Source organism: Triticum urartu, chromosome 4A (genome assembly GCF_056163025.1).
Source record: "Triticum urartu cultivar PI428250 chromosome 4A, HENAU_Tu73, whole genome shotgun sequence".
Lineage (NCBI taxonomy): Eukaryota > Viridiplantae > Streptophyta > Magnoliopsida > Poales > Poaceae > Triticum > Triticum urartu.
This window is the reverse complement of record NC_141876.1, coordinates 617303950-617320445: the sequence shown is the minus strand read 5'-3', so window position 1 is coordinate 617320445 and position 16496 is coordinate 617303950. Positions and strand designations below refer to the sequence as shown.

Sequence of the window (16496 nt, the reverse complement as noted above, 5' to 3'; positions counted from 1 at the left end):
CTCCAGATGGCCAAGTGAATTGGCCCGCAGTGCGAAGCCGCCGAAGACGAAGATCTGTCCGGGGAGAAAAGTCTCACCCTGGACTGCATCGTTATTGATGATCGGAGGAGCCATCGGGCCTAAAAGCGACGACACAGAGGAACTCTCAATGAAAGCACCAATGTTGGTGTCAAAACCGGCAGATCTCGGGTAGGGGGTCCCGAACTGTGCGTCTAGGCGGATGGTAACAGGAGACAAGGGACACAATGTTTTACCCAGGTTCGGGGCCTCTTGATGGAGGTAAAACCCTACGTCCTGCTTGATTAATATTGAAGATATGGGTAGTACAAGAGTAGATCTACCACGAGATCAAAGAGGCTAAACCCTAGAAGCTAGCCTATGGTATGATTGTTGTATGTTGTCCTACGGACTAAAACCCTCCGGTTTATATAGACACCTTAGACGGTTAGGGTTACACAAAGTCGGTTACAATGGTAACAGATCTAAATATCCGCATCGCCAAGCATGCCTTCCACGCCAAGGAAAGTCCCATCCGGACATGGAACGAAGTCTTCAATCTTGTATCTTCATAGTCCAGGAGTCCGGCGGAAGATATAGTCCGGCTATCCGGACACCCCCTAATCCAGGACTCCCTCAACATGGGTCATAGAGGCAATGAAGGAAAAGGCATGGACCCCAAAGGAATGGATGGTATGTTCATGGATGATAAGGATAATGAGGATGCAGGCAAGGGTGGCATAGACATGGATGATGTACACATGCAAGGTAAAGGAATTGATAATAAATGCATGGCTGGTTCAGACCTGAATGAGTGTATGGAATACTTAGAGATTGTGAAGAAGACGTTCAGGACTGAGGAAGAAGCCTACATGTTCTATGTAGGCTATGCGAGAAAAAAATGATTTGGTGTTAGAAAGGACGATCTGAAGTACAGGGGTCCGGGTCCGAAACAAAATGCATACAGAAGGACATACAAGTGCTGCAAACAAGGATGGCGGGCCCTTAAGCACTTTAACAGAGCTGAAAGAAAAAGAACACCGAGGGGTCTTTCTCGGTGTGGGTGTCCCGCTCTTTTTCAGGTTGAGCTACAAGATAGCAGTGGCCTCTAGTTCGTCAAGAATTTTATGGACAAGCATAACCATCTGTTTGTCCCTGCTGACCTGACTCCGTACTTGTCGGCTCATCGTAGAATGACTGACGCACAAAAGGCCGATGTCATCGAGTATGCTGTCGGTGGACTTCGAACACATCAGATTATGAATGTAATGGAGAAGAATGTCGGATGTCCCGAAAAGCTTGGATTTATAGATCGAGATCTATACAACCATGTTTCAGTCCAGAAGAAGCGCAAGATAGAAGGCAGTGACACTAGATATTTGCTCACCTATATGATTGCACAGAAAAAAGCAGACTCAGAATTATTTTTCGAATACACAAAAGACAGCGAAGGCCATTTGAGGAACATATTCTGGGCTGACTCACAATCCCGCATTGACTATGTTGCCTTTGGTGGTGTCGTGGTGTTCGACAGTACATATCGGTCTAACAAGTACAGGCTTCCATTTGTTCCATTTGTTGGTCTGAACCATCATCACAGCACAGTTTTGTTTGGGGTCGGTCTAGTGTCAGACGAGACAGTTGCATCATACCAGTGGCTTCTTCATGTATTTTTGGAGGCAATGTCCCAGACAGCACCAATTTCAGCAATCACCGATGGGGACGGTGCAATGGCTAAAGCAATAGCTACTGTCTGGACCGGAACAGATCATCGTTTGTGCACATGGCATAGCGAGGAGAATATGGTGATGCACCTCCGCGAGGAAAAGCTGGAGCAGTTTAGGGAATTCATTTACCGTCGTTGGGATGTTGATGAGTTTGAGAAAAGATGGGAGGCTTATAAGGTTGGGTTCAAAATAAAACCAACGGGCAAGAGGTCGTCATGGGTTAACAGGATGTACGAGCTGCGACACAAATGGGCTTCTGCGTACACAAAGGGTAGATATTTCCTAGGCATGATGAGTAATCAGAGGAGTGAGTCTCTCAACTCAAGGCTTCATGTGCACCTGAACAGGAAGATGCAGCTTGTTGATTTGTTGCAGCTTGTTGATTTGTTGCAGCATGTTGAGCACTGTGTATCCATAATGCGTAAGACTGAAGCAGCATTAGACGCAGTAGCAACACATACGATACCATTCACTAAGCTGAATGCACACCCTCTGGAGATTGCTGCCTCTTATATTTATACAACTGTGACGTTTCCAAAGGTAAAGCGTTAGATTGTCGAAGGGACAAATTGGCAGGTCACGGACCGGGCAACATGTGATGGTTTGGTCGTGTTTGGAGTTTTGCGCAAAGCCCCATATGATAAAGTCCCATATGGCAGGGATGCTAGAGAATTGCAAGGTAAGGAAGGTAAGTATGCTGAGGACTTGCATGCAAAAAAATTGGATGCTGAGGATCCCAATGACTTGGAAGGTAAGGATGCTGAGGACTTGCATGCAAAAACTTGGATGCTGAGGATCCCAATGACTTGGAAGGTAAGGATGCTGAGGACTTGCATGCAAAAAACTTGGATGCTGAGGATCCACTAGTAGAAAAAGGGTCAAACGTGAAGCACATTAGTGCCGGTTTGTATTTGAGCCGGTAATAAAGGTGATCGTGGGGCCCCGGCCTGACGCCAGCCTGCCACCACCCCTTTAGTACCGGTTCGTGCCACGAACCGGTACTAAAGGGGTCTAACCTATAGTACCGGTTCGTGCCACGAACCAGTACTAAAGGTCCCATTTTCAAACTCTACCCCCCCAAGTGGATCGCCTTTTCAGTTTTAAAAAAATAAAAGAAACTAATGGAAATGTCAAAAAATGAAAAGAAAATAAGTTTCTCATGTGATGTGTGGTCTAGTTGTTGGGAAAATTTGCAAATGTGAATTGACTTTATTTGCAAAATCTCTCTGAAATTTGTAAAAATGGGCATAACTTTTGCATACTAACTCGGATGAAAAAGTTTTTTATATGAAAAATCATCTACTCAAAAAGTTACATCCGAATTTTAAGATCTAGAGTGGAAAAAATTGAAAAATATTCAAACAGTGGGCAAACTGTGGTCAAACAATGGTCAAACTAATTATTCAAGAATATTAGTGTTACTAAATAATTATTTCAATTTTTTGAATTTTGGTCAAATCTGGTCAAACTATGGTCAAACTGTGGTCAAACTATGGTCAAACTTATTCAAGAAATATTAGCGTTACTAAATAATTACTGTTTTTTTAGAATAATAGTTTCAAACTCAAACGGTGAAATGTGTGACTTCATGCTCAAGCTAAACTCCTGAGGGTTAATAGGATTGACATCTTACTATTGTCAGGAAAACAACAAGTGCAGACTCGGAAACGAAGGAGAATAGAACCTGAAAGTTAAGCGTGCTCGGGCTGGAGTAGTGAGAGGGATGGGTGACCGGTCGGGAAGTTAGATGATTTGGAATGAGTGATCCACACTTGAGCAGTTAAGAGAGGTGATTAGAGACTAAATCATCAAATAATTCAGAAAAATTAAAAAAAATCAAAATTTTTTCCAAATTTTTTTAAAAAAAATTCAAAAAAAAACCTTTAGTACCGGTTGGTAACACCAACCGGTACTAAAGGTCCCCCGTACCAGGGCGCGAGCTCACGCCACGTGGTGGCACTTTAGCGCCGGTTCGTGCCGAACTGGTACTAAGGGGGGGGGCCTTTAGTGCCGAAATGTTAGCGCCGGTTCCATAACCGGCACTAAAGGCCCTTACAAACCGGTACTAATGGCCCGTTTTCTACTAGTGATCCCAATGACTTGGAAGGCAAGAATGGTGTGGACTTGCATGCCAAAAACCTGGATGCTAAGGATCCCAATCACTTGGAAGGTAAGGACAGTGAGGAGTTGGAGGCAAAAAAGTTGGATGCACAAGGCGTGGATGCTAAGCCTGTGGATTTTATATATCACGTGACTTGTCTGTTTACAGGAGCAAGATTGGATGATGCATCTTGTAAATGTAAAAAGTTGGAAAGTCAGGATTACCCATGCGCACATAAATTCTACGTTCTGGATCATCTTGGTGTACGCACATTTCCAAAAAAAATTGTCAAGAAAAGATGGACAATGCAGGCCAAGCCAGCGTTCCCTTCTTCGAGGACTGCGAATACTCATGTATGGTCTGATCACATGAATAAGTATCATCAACTACGCAACATGGCTAGTGACGCTTTATTCACAGCCGCAGCTAGCGATTCACAGTCAGAACAGGTGATGGTGTTCCTTCGGAGTATATTGGTTGATGGAGAAAAAACTAATTTGGATGAAGGCCATAAATTGTTTGTTCCTTTGCCGGCATACTTCTCTGCTGCTCACGAATGCTGCACTGATGACGTGGAAAATCCAATCAAAATAGTTCCAAAAGGGAGACCAACTACCGAAGAATCGAACAAGAGGATTAAATCTAGGCGCGAGCGGATGAGAGGGAAAAAAAGCAACGAAGTTAGTGCACATGTTTATCTCATTGTTCATTTCCATACATGCTTACCATGTTAATATGTTCTCTCTTTTTCTTCAATTTACTCAGGAACAAATCGGGGAAATCAAAGGTCACAAGGAGGAAGAAGCGAAAAGAGAAAGACTCAAAGACAGAAGAAGACACAGATTCAGATATAGAAGAAGAGGAAGATTCAAAAAAGCAACAAAGTTATTGCACATTTTAATCTCATTGTTCATTTCCAGACATGCTTACAGTGTTAATATGTTCTCCCGGAGAGTTTTCACATGTTTTTCTTCAATTTACGCAGGAAAAAATCGGGGAAATCAAATAGCACAAGGAGGAAGAAGCAAAAAGAAGAGACAGAGTCAGAGTCAGATACAGAAGAAGAGACAGAGGCAGATACAGAAGAAGAGACAGAGGCAGATACAGAAGAAGAGGAAGATTCAGGTACAAAAGAAGAGGAAGATTCAGGTACAGAAGAAGAGGAAGATTCAGATGCAGAAGAAGAGGGAGATTCAGATGCAGAAGAAGAGGGAGATTCATATGAGGAAGAAGAGGAAGATTCAGATGCAGAAGATGGTGGGCTGAGGAGGGCTAGAAAGAGACCATTGGAGGTTGCAGGAGAGGATTACGCAAAACCAAACAAGTGGGCATTAGCACAATTGTGCGTACTTAAACATGTTTTCGAATGCTGGCTGCAGATTCATCTATTTCATTTTTTGTAGGAAACGCAAGGGCGCTCCAAATGTCAATGCTGGGAGGACGAAAAAGAACGATGACAAGGGTGCGCGAGGAAAACCAGTGAAGTTAGTGTCTGTACTTACATGTCCACTCTAGAAGTCGGGTATTTGCTAGTACTGTGTTGACGTTTCTTAACTTTTCCAGGAAAGACTCTAGTAAGGGCGGTAAAGAACATGCCAAAGGGGTGATGAAGACAAAAAGGCCTAATAGGAATCTACCACAGGCTGAGCGAATAAGATCTGTCAAGTTAGCTTCTGTAGCTATGAAGAGAAAATCAGTGAAGCTAGTGTTTTTTCTGTTATAGTGTACTATACATGCTTAAATATTCTTTGCTATCCTATTAACAAACATTGTTTCATGCAGGAAAGCTAAAGTGAAGTCGAGACATGATGTTTAGATGCACACAGGGTCAAGCAGAGAAAACAAAAGGATTTCTAGGGTCGAAAAATTGAGAACAAACTAAAGTAGACAGTTTTCCATGCCGTCATCCACCTTGTTTCTCATGTATTAGACCTATTTGATGAACTGTCACTATTTTTCTGAATCCTCGTTTGATTGGTACACCCTCAGTTTATTATGGACGGGTCGACATGGTAGGCTAGTTATGCTTTATCAACATCGATGAAACAATGCATTTTTAGTGTAGTTGGTTTTCTGTATTTTTTTTCATTTTTTACATAATATATTGCTGAAATTTGTTCAAAGTGTAGTCAAATTTCATACTTGAAATATAAAATAGAAGCTGAAAATTTATATATATAAGAACATAGAACGTTAATAGAAACCTCGTTTTCAAATAACATTGAAAATCGTTTATTTTCAAATAGAAAATAAGCATATTGATATTTTAAAAATAGCATGCTCATTTGAAAAAACATGTCCAATTGAAAATAAAATATAATGAATATGCTGATTTAAAAATATCATGCTGATTTTAAAAATAGCATGCTACTTTTAAAATTATGCTACTTTTAAAATAACATGCTAATTTCAAAAATACCATGCTAATTTTAAAAATAGCATGGTACTTTTGAAAATATAATGCTCTTTTCAATATGCTACCTTTAAAATAGCATGCTGTTTTAAAAAATAGCATGCTGATTTAAAAAAATCATGTTCTTTTGAATATGTTGTTTCTAAAAATAGCATGCTGATTTCAAAATAACAGCCTCATTCTAAAAATACAACGCTCTTTTTAAACTGATTTCAAAAAATACAAGCTTTTTTAAATATTTTTTTTGAATGTAGCGTGCTGATTTTGAAAACAACGTTTTCTTAATTACGCTTTTTTAAAAGATAGCATGTTTTTTAGTATATATTGTTTTTCAAATTAAAAAAACATCATTTTGAAAATAGCATGCCATCTCAAAAGTAACAGAAACATCATTTTTTGCATTGCATTTCGACCCGCAAGTTTTTGTTTTGCATTTCATTTTTTTGTGCGACACACATACAAACCGCATTTTCAAAATAACTCGTACTAGCCAACACAAAAACCTCATTCAAAAATGAAATTAGTGTCTAATCCATTTGAAACCCGGTTAGATTTGATTCTAAAAATACTAGCATCATTGTGGCAAAAAAAAGGAAATATAATTGCAGTCCATAAAGGTAATTATATCAAGGAGGGTACTAGGGTGCGTTATATATATAGACTTGCATAGCAAGTACATTACGCCACATAGGGTTCATACTACCACCAAGTTACTGCCAAGTTCCACTTACTGGATGATCTTCATATCCAGTCGGACCCAAAAGTTATACCACCAAAGTACCAGTTACTACCAAGTACCAATTACTACTAAGTTGCACTTACTGGACCCTAAAGCTGATACTACCAACTTGCAGTTACTGGCTAGTACATACAGATTATAAAACTAGCGTCAAACTACTCCCATGGGTCAACGAATCCTCATGCCACTGGCCATGTTCACCCTGAGCCCACCTCCACTCCTTTCCATGAACCTGAAGATAGCCATTTGATCTTCTTTCATTCTGGCGCTCTCAATAACTTCTCTCCAGTTCTTCGTCATGATCGCTCGCCCGTCCTTCTTGCCCATCTTGAGCAAGACCTTTTTATTACCTTCAAAATGTTCGTTGGTGACACGCACAACCATGGGCTTTCGCAGATAATCTTTGAGGTAGGCCTGACAGTACTCCTTTGAGAAGCATTGATTGCACATGGAAATAAATAATGTTACATAAAAAATGAAGTATGATTTGCACAAAAAAAGTAAGTATGATTTGCACAACCACGCCCGTCCTCCTCTCTGTCTCTACATGATGGCATTTTCACTAGTGAAGTATGATTTGCGAAAAGAAAAGTCCAAGTGTTTACCATCTTGCTCTTCCCTTTGATGACTGCTGAGCGAGTGACGGTGCTGACATAGTACCGTATGGGAGCTTCGCACTGCTTTACTATGGATTTGAGACAGTCCCACCGATCCTCGTTTAGCAATACATGGTTGCCGTAGAAGATGCGATCCTCGAAAGTTCCTTTTCTCACATGGTATCCTGGACCTGTATCAAAAAAAATTAAGATGACAGAGTAGTATATAATTTCATATGTAAGATCTAGAACATCAGCAATGGGTTAATGATCAATGACTACTCCAATGAACAAGAAATGAAGGACATAGATAACCCAATCACATCCACCCATCAATATCTCGTTGAAACATGGGCAAATTGAATATTTGATTTATTTAAACTAACAACTAAACACTGCTCTATGTAAGCTCTAGTTCAGTCAATGTTGATTTGGAAGGTCATTTAGAACCCAAACAGAGTAATGTGTGGTAATCAAGTGTCACTCAAACATCAACTTTCGATATTTCATGATTCATTTAATATCTGACCAGCCAAATAGAACTTTACCCCATAGTGCCAAGATAGGATAGTGGTCCACATCTCCATCTCCATCAGAACTATCATCAGTGTCATAGTCGCTAGAGGTGTCGTCATCACCGCTATAGTCGTCACTCCCACGTGAAGTGCCATCTGAAGCATCATCTGAGGTGGTCCGGTGATCACTCTCTTCACTGCTGATGAGGATGGTTTCCCTTGCCATTCAAACCTGTTGCATGCATTGCAATGAACAAATGTTAGTTATTGATATATGAAATCAGTCTTCCATTATGACTTGTTAGCACCATATACAATGTGAATAATCTTTTCGCATACTTCTTTCTAAGTACATAGTTCATGTATAAACATCTACATGAAAAAGCTAGTCGACAACTATTCACACGACTAGTCAAGACTAGTGGTTAGACTCATAATCATTGGGCAGACATAACCAATTAGGATATTTCAAGGTTACAATTTTGTGAGCTGGACAAGAAAACTTGGTAACCAACCAATTAGTAGCCATGTAAAAATGAACCATGATTGACTGCTCTCATCGAGCAATACGTGAAACTATAACTGATCTGCCTTTGATCACTGCAAATTTCCTGATGGGCTGTTGTGTGGTACCATCAGGTAATAAATATAAAGTCTTCAAATTGTCCCAACAAAACAAATAATGCATTTGCTGTTGTAGATAACATTTTTAGAGGTAGATGTGGAGGTTAATTTTCCAATTTCCAGTGAGAATAAGGACATGATAGAATCTCTCAAGCAAGATGACAGCATAGTGAAGGCTATGAGAACGAGCAAGGTATGCTGACCAATAGTCACCCTTTTGTATACTTGCTATTTATTTACTCATTACTACCCATACCAACAAGTAAAATCATGATTATGAAATATAATGTCAGAAAATCCAACAATGAGGAATTTGTTGCAATGTGTACTACTAGCTCACAGGAAATTTTCATTGACCCAAACAAGCCCATACCAAATCTTGGAGATAGGCTGACATAATTCAAGTAAGCAGTAACAACAATCAACAAAAATATGCACCAACCAAAAATATTACATGTGTGCACATATCATCAAAAACATGCACCAATCAAGAGCAGTCTATACTTGACAAATCTTTCAAATATGCACTAATCATCATACTACCATCGAGTAATACATGAAACTATAACTGATCCTCATTCCATCTTTACAAATTTCCTCATGCACTGCTTCTGTGCTCGCCTTTTTAGTTTTTAATAACTAAGCATCAGCAAATACGTATACACAGTCTTCAAACTATCCCAACAAACCAAAACATGTGTATGCTCCTGTGAATATACTTTTTCTATATCTAGCAGTGGGGGGCCATTTTCCAGGGGAAAAAAGTACTTGATAGCATCTGTCAAGCAAGATGATAGCATAGTGAAGGCTATGTCGACGAGCAAGGTATGCTGGCCAACACCCACCTTTTTCTCTTACTTGCATGAAAGTGTTTACCCATTACTACCCATACGAACAAGTAAAACCATGATTACACAGTACATTGTCAGATTATCTTGCTGTAAAATTACTTGTTGCAATATGACCTACTAGTTGACAGTAAATCTGCGAATACCAGAAACATGCACACAAGCAAGTGTCAAATTTTAACTTGGGCGGTGCTGCTAGATCGCAAGATTAAGGACAGATCGACATTAGAAGGGAAGGGAAGATCAATCTTACCTGCGAAGTGGTACCAGATGGGGCTGGAGTAGACTTGTTCGAAACTGGCACCACCGGAGCTTCGGGCGGCGCGACAAGGATTGGGGAGAAGAGGTGCCGTTGTCGGACCTTGCTGTCGATGAAGTAGTGGAGAATCATGGATGGAGGAGGGGGGAGTGGGTGGCCTCGCCGATCCGGTCGATTTGACGATGACGGGGGCGTCCAAGGTGACGGCTTGGCAAACCCTAGCCGTCGCCCTCCGCGTCGCCTCTCTGTCTCTGCAAAGAACGAAGTGTGGTGGGATTGGGAATGGGGGTGGGGTTGGGGTTGGGGCCATTGCTCGCTTTTCTCTCTGCCTCCCACTTGTGCATGCCCACAAAAGGAACAAAGTGTTGGGCAGGATCAGATGCAGATTTGGCAGCTTTACCAATTCTGGCCAAACAGAAAAGATCAGCATGACCACAGGTGTTCTTTTAAAGAAACCCTAAAAATACACTGTTGTTCATATTGCATGTGGATGAGTCTTTCAGTACCAATTGATCTTGAATAATTTTAAGCACTCCACAGTATATACATATATATATGAAAATAATGGTTAACCAATAAAATGGTAAACTATTAGATGCAAGGTTGCAAATATTTGAAAAAATCAATAATTGAATTGTATGCATTTTTATAAATTAAATTTAATAAATGTAACATTTTTGCAAACAATATGATAAATTAAAATATTCATTGGTATTTAAAAAAACCGCGAATGACTACTTATGCCAACCAGAACTTCTTCATGGTTTCATTTATTCATCTATTCTTTGGCATGCTGGTTTTCATAACGCCTTCTTTGGACCTTCTCTTTATCCGACAAATTCCTGAGATATTGGGCTAGCGCCTTGTGTTTCACCCTCACACCATGCTTCATTTGGTATCCTTTCGCAACTCCTTCGGCGTGCTCAAGAATACTAACGAAAGCCGTGTCCAGATATTTGCCACAGAACGCGCAATGATATGCCATATGCTTAAGCACGTTGCACTGTCCATTCTGGAATTCTTCAAGGGTTTTCTGAGTGTGTGCATCCATCTCTCCTTCGGAAATGTCCGCATAATCATGAGAATAAGGCTGCAAGTTTAAATTATGTATGATAATAGCTGCACCATTGTTTACAGTACCTAATATTCCCTAAGTTTCATACTATAGTGCCTGTAAATTATTTTTAAAGTAAATATTTATTAACTTTGAAAATTTAAGGAGAAAAAGCAATATCAAATACATATGAAAGCATAAATCATATGATGTACTTAAAAAAATTGTCAATAAACATGCACAACCTTTATGATGTCTGACTTTTAGCATAAAACCAAAACGCACTAAATTGTGGAGTGGATGAACCATTAATTTCTCAAAGATTGATTGAATAAATAATGATCATTATGTACTGATGATCAACATTATATTTAGAGGTAGATTCCATTATGCCAATTCAACAATGTATTGATGGTTTCATGATTAACCTCTAACCTTAAACTTGATGACAGATCTAGGGTTAAAAAATTAAAATTACCGTAACGGAATTCCAGTCCATGCCGTGCATGTGCTGCTGCTTGTGATCGACGACGGAGTAGTGCACCTCGTTGACATGATGCTTCTCTGGGTCGGACACCGAGTAGTCCAAAGCTTTCTCGTGGGAATCCTGATCCATGCGATGGATGACGACATCGGTGGTTAGCTCCGCAAGTCCACGATCTGTCATGACGGCGTCCATGACAGGCCCCCACGTCCATGGCCCCGCTCTGTCACGACGGCCAATCGACCTCCACGAGTGGATTTCATATCCGACGGCAGGGAGGCGGACGTGTGAGCGGCGGCGATAGTTTTAGAGCGTGCCATAGGGGGAGAGATGCGGGGAGTAATTGGTAGTTACCTACTATAGCGGAAATACTTCGGCATTGGGCACCTACAATGCAGCCGGCTTATTTAGGCGCTTAATTAGGATCCTGGAAAAAAATCACAATCGTAGGCGCTTGGGGTAGGCGCTAGGAACTGGATTTTGTACATCTACGTGATGCAATCCAAAGTTCGTGTCCGGGGTGGTTGGGTTGGGGATTGAAAATTTTGTACATAAACCCTGGTTCTCAAGACTTGTGAAACATCAGATCAAATTGTCATCAATTGATCTAGAAATTTCAAACTGAGAAAGAAATGTACGCAGTGGCCACTATAGTATTACTTGGATCGAGACTTCGTGATCATCATGTAGCCACGCCACAACCAACACGATGGTCTCCGTGGCCATGTAGACATCACACCATGCACCGTTGGCCGCCTAGAACCTCTAGCCATGCATCGATAGTCATCACATCTCGCATGCATTTGTGATGCTAGCAATGTCATCACGTGATGTCATAAACTAAAAGGCGTGTGACAATAATTTGAAAAAACAACAAGAAAATACTCCGTCCCAAAATTTTGACTAAAACATGATTTGATACGTCGGTATTTACACAAATCGAAGACAATAATTTTGGGACGGATGGAGTACTAAAGCATCATTATTCCAATCCTAGGTTGCTATAAGAGAAGCTTGGATTTCCATCTACCAAGCTGAATGTAGCTCAAGGCTACAACTCCATTGCACTGGTACATTAGATATGTAGTCGGCACACAACTTAACATGCGTAGTTGTACCATAGTTGAACAGTAAGCATACGGTACTTCTTAACATAGTTCATCCATAAAGCCTCACCAACATACCACAAACTAAGGTATTACTTAACCTAGTTCAGACCAAAAGAGCTTCCATTCTGGCTGCCAGGGTGCGCGCACTGCCCAAAACCCCCTTCAAGAACTCAGCAAGGGCCGCATGTGCCACCCTGGAAGCATATCCATGGGCGTGGCTAGCGGCTCGTCCGAGTGCATGCTGGATAATACTCATACGGGTGTTATTAACCTTGCGGTTGCAGAAAGGGCATCCGTAGCGCCCAGCACTAGGCCTGACACGTCTGGCATGCACACCACCGAAAAGCTCCCTCCCCTTGCGATTCCAATAGATCATCTGGCCTTCTTTGTCACTATCGAAGTCTTCAGATAGTATCTACATGTAGTAAAAAATGTTGCATAAATAATGGGAATTCAGCAGGCACAAAGTCTATGAAACATAATATTATAGATGATAGCGTAAATCCAAAACCCTAAATGATCTTGATGAAAGAAATGTGTTGTTTATTAGGTGCTACATAAACAACCAATGGGATAACATATAATAGAAAATAATGAAGGATCAACCATGTGCCAAGAACCCAACACAGTTACCACGACGACGAGAGCACACAACTTAATGCAAAAAAAATCACTCATGACGTAAAATGCATGAACTGATGATGTACCATGGCAGAGCTGCGTAAAGATGTACCAATGCAAAGATTTAAAACTTACATGGATGACTTGCTGATGTGTCACTGGTGCATGACTCGATAAAATAGGTAGTGAGTTCTATAAATTTAGCAATATAGGAAAAGAGAGACGTCTCTGGAACAGTAAAAAATCAACTACATATGTATTCTCCAAGCTTCCAACACACCTGCCTTGCTCACTGATATACTCCCTCCATTCCAAAATAGATGACCCAACTTTGTATTAACTTTGTACTAAAGTTAGTACAAAGTTGAGTCATCTATTTTGGAACGGAGGGAGTATTTGCTAGTCAATTAGTAAGATTTGACTACCATATCCAGCTACTATTTCCTGGTTCTCTATCTTAAAGATACCGCGAGTTGTCTATCTTATGGATCTCGTTAGCTAACCGCAAATTGCTACATAAATAAGACCATTCTGTTGCTTTCTTGCATCCAGTCCATTGTCATAAAAGAGCCACCGTGTATTTTGTGTGGTTAGGATCATGGATATTGAAAGTCCCCATGTTATCGTCGTGGCAGATTCCCTTGTTGATACCCCGGCCGTCAATTGTCCTTAACTATTCAACATTCTAGATAAGTAGTTATTATGAATTCTGACAAGAAGCAATCCAAAATTTTTTATTTACAAAGAAACTAATTAACAATGCTCAAGTAAAACAGTGATGAAATCCAACTTTTTATGCATTAGCCGCTGCTTAGAGATAATCAATGCTTAAAATCATTGTCACAATCACTTAGGTAGATCATTAAATTAAATCGAAAAATGAGTGTTATAAGAACAAAACCAGCTAAGCATTTACTCAACATTTTAAGACCTTATTTGCCTAGTGCATAACTCGTGCTCAGCGCAAATCAATCTTTATGTTATTATCACAATCATCTGCATAGGAAATTCAATTCCAAGGTGCAGCTACGAAATAGTATACGCACAATAACCAACCATAGCCGGATTATTAGAAGAACAATTTATATACATCAAAAAATGACCTCTAAAGTGCTCAACACATGTAACCTAGCAAGTTAGGTAACACATCTACACAATCTGGATAGGCATTTCATCGATTAAAGACAAAAAGAAACCCTGTCCTTCCCCAAAAATAGACAAAAGGACAGAGCAGACAAAACCTAGGATTTTACAATAATAATAAAAGAGATAGATGACTAACGTCTTCTTCATCGACGTCGACGGCGACCACAGGCTCGGGCACAAGAGGAACCAGCGGCAGAGGAACCGGCTGCGGCAGAGGAACCGGCTGCGGCAGAGGAGCCACCTGCTCCGGCTGATGAGCCACCTCCTGCAACCGAAGAACCTGGACGGCAGCAAGGACGTCAAGCCCGCCCGTGCTAGATTATTAGCACAATAACTTATATAGATCAAAAAATGACATACACATGGCTCAACAAATGTAACCTAGCTAGACAGCATCCGATCCAGGATTTCACACTAGGGTGTTCAAAAATTTATATCGTAAACAAAAAACCCACAAATAATTTTGATACAGTGGGAGTAATATCTGAAATGTTCATGTGAAAATAATTTCCATTCCATAAAAAATGTTCATGAATGACAGAAAATGTGGATTATTTACTGCATGACCATAGAATGAAATCAATGGTAATTGGGCTTCAAGAAGCAAGCAGTTTTATACGAATTGGCATGAAGTTTAGTGAACAAACTACACCACTCTTAGTCCTTTTACCTTGCATACACCTTCCTTAACTTTCTGCCAAAAATTGGTGTGTACAGATGTACACCCATGCACCCATGTGGACCTACCCCTGAACATAGATCTATAGAATCTAGGCAGGAAAACAGAAACCCTAGTCTTCCCCAAAAAAGGACGAAAGCACTGACCAGATAAAACTTTGGATTTGGCCCAATAAGGAAGATAAATGACCGACCTCTTCTCCGTCGTCGTCGCCGTCGACCACGGGCTCGGGCGAAGGAGTCAGCAGCCGCGGCAGAAGAGTCACCTGCACCGGCGGAGGAGCCACCTGCTCCGGATGAAGATCCAGGACGTCGGTGAGGATGTCAAGACGACCCTGCTGTCCGCTCGACCCCTCGCCGGCGGCCCGGGCGTCGCCCCTCGACGGCGGAGGTGCGCGGCATCTCGACGGCGGAGGTGCGCGGCATCTCGAGGGAGGAGGTGCATCGGCGGGAAGGGTGCGCGGCGAGCGGTGAGGCGTGGGAGGAGAAAACCCTCGTCTGTGGATTTGTGGATGGGGAAGAGGATGACGCGGCCGACGACGAGTTTAATAATCGAGAAGCGGAGCGACCAGCTCCAGACTTTGGGATGACTTGATTAGTACTACTTTGGCCACGTTCATACCACCCCATGCTTTGTTCACACCGCCCTTGATCTACTAGGTAGGTTTGAGATGGGCACGATCGTGCACAGCCGGGATTTAGGAGTAACGCACGTGTCATGTCGAACTTTTTTTAATCTATTGTAAAACTTCAGAAACAAAGCAATGGCAGATGAAAAGTTATGAAAATTCAGAACTAGTGGTCATCGGCTTTGATGTAAAAACAATTGATTTGTTTAATTTATTTGTTAATTCCTAAATATTGAATTTAAACATGCATGTAAATCATGGCGGTTAGTTCACATTTGTCTCATCGTTGATTGGTCGGCGTTGGGCACGTTCAATGCAGCAGCGCTTATTTAGGATCCTGGAAAAAAAATCACAAGCATAGGCGCTTTGGGCAGGAGCTAGGAACTGGATTTTGTACATCTACGTGATGCAATCCGAAGATCGTGTCCGGGGTGGATGGGTTGGGGGTTGAAAATTGTCTACATAAACCCTAATGCTCAAGACTTGTGAAAACATCAGATCAAATTGTCATCAAGTGATCTAGTATTACTTGGATCAGAGACTTTTTGACCATCATGTAGCCGCGCCACAAACACGATGGTTCTTGTATTACTTGGATCAACACCTTAGGCAGCAAACTATTGCATTTACTTTTTGAGGCACCATATTCCTTCTTGGAAACCACATGTACACACTCATCATGTATATCATAACACATCAGAATCTGTTAACGAGTGCTCACAAGCTTAACTAGCTTCAAACGAACCTAGCCAATCAGGGTTTTATGCTACTTAATCTAAATGAGCCGATGATTAATGAGCACGAGTTTAACAAGCAGAGATGCCAAACCACACACCAATTAACATAGTTCTACCTTAGTTCAACACTTCCATATATACAAAAGCAAGCACCACTTAGTAGTACTGGTGCATATATTTCAACCATAAACGTTCACCAACAAAGTATAGCATAGGGTA

General features: G+C 41.0%; 2 pseudogenes; one reads left to right on the top strand and one right to left on the bottom strand.

Moving 5' to 3' along the window:
- LOC147977438 (uncharacterized) overlaps positions 1-16496 on the bottom strand; it is a 138837-nt pseudogene that overhangs the window by 17779 nt on the left and 104562 nt on the right.
- On the top strand, positions 789-5641 carry LOC147977440 (protein FAR1-RELATED SEQUENCE 5-like; annotated as a pseudogene).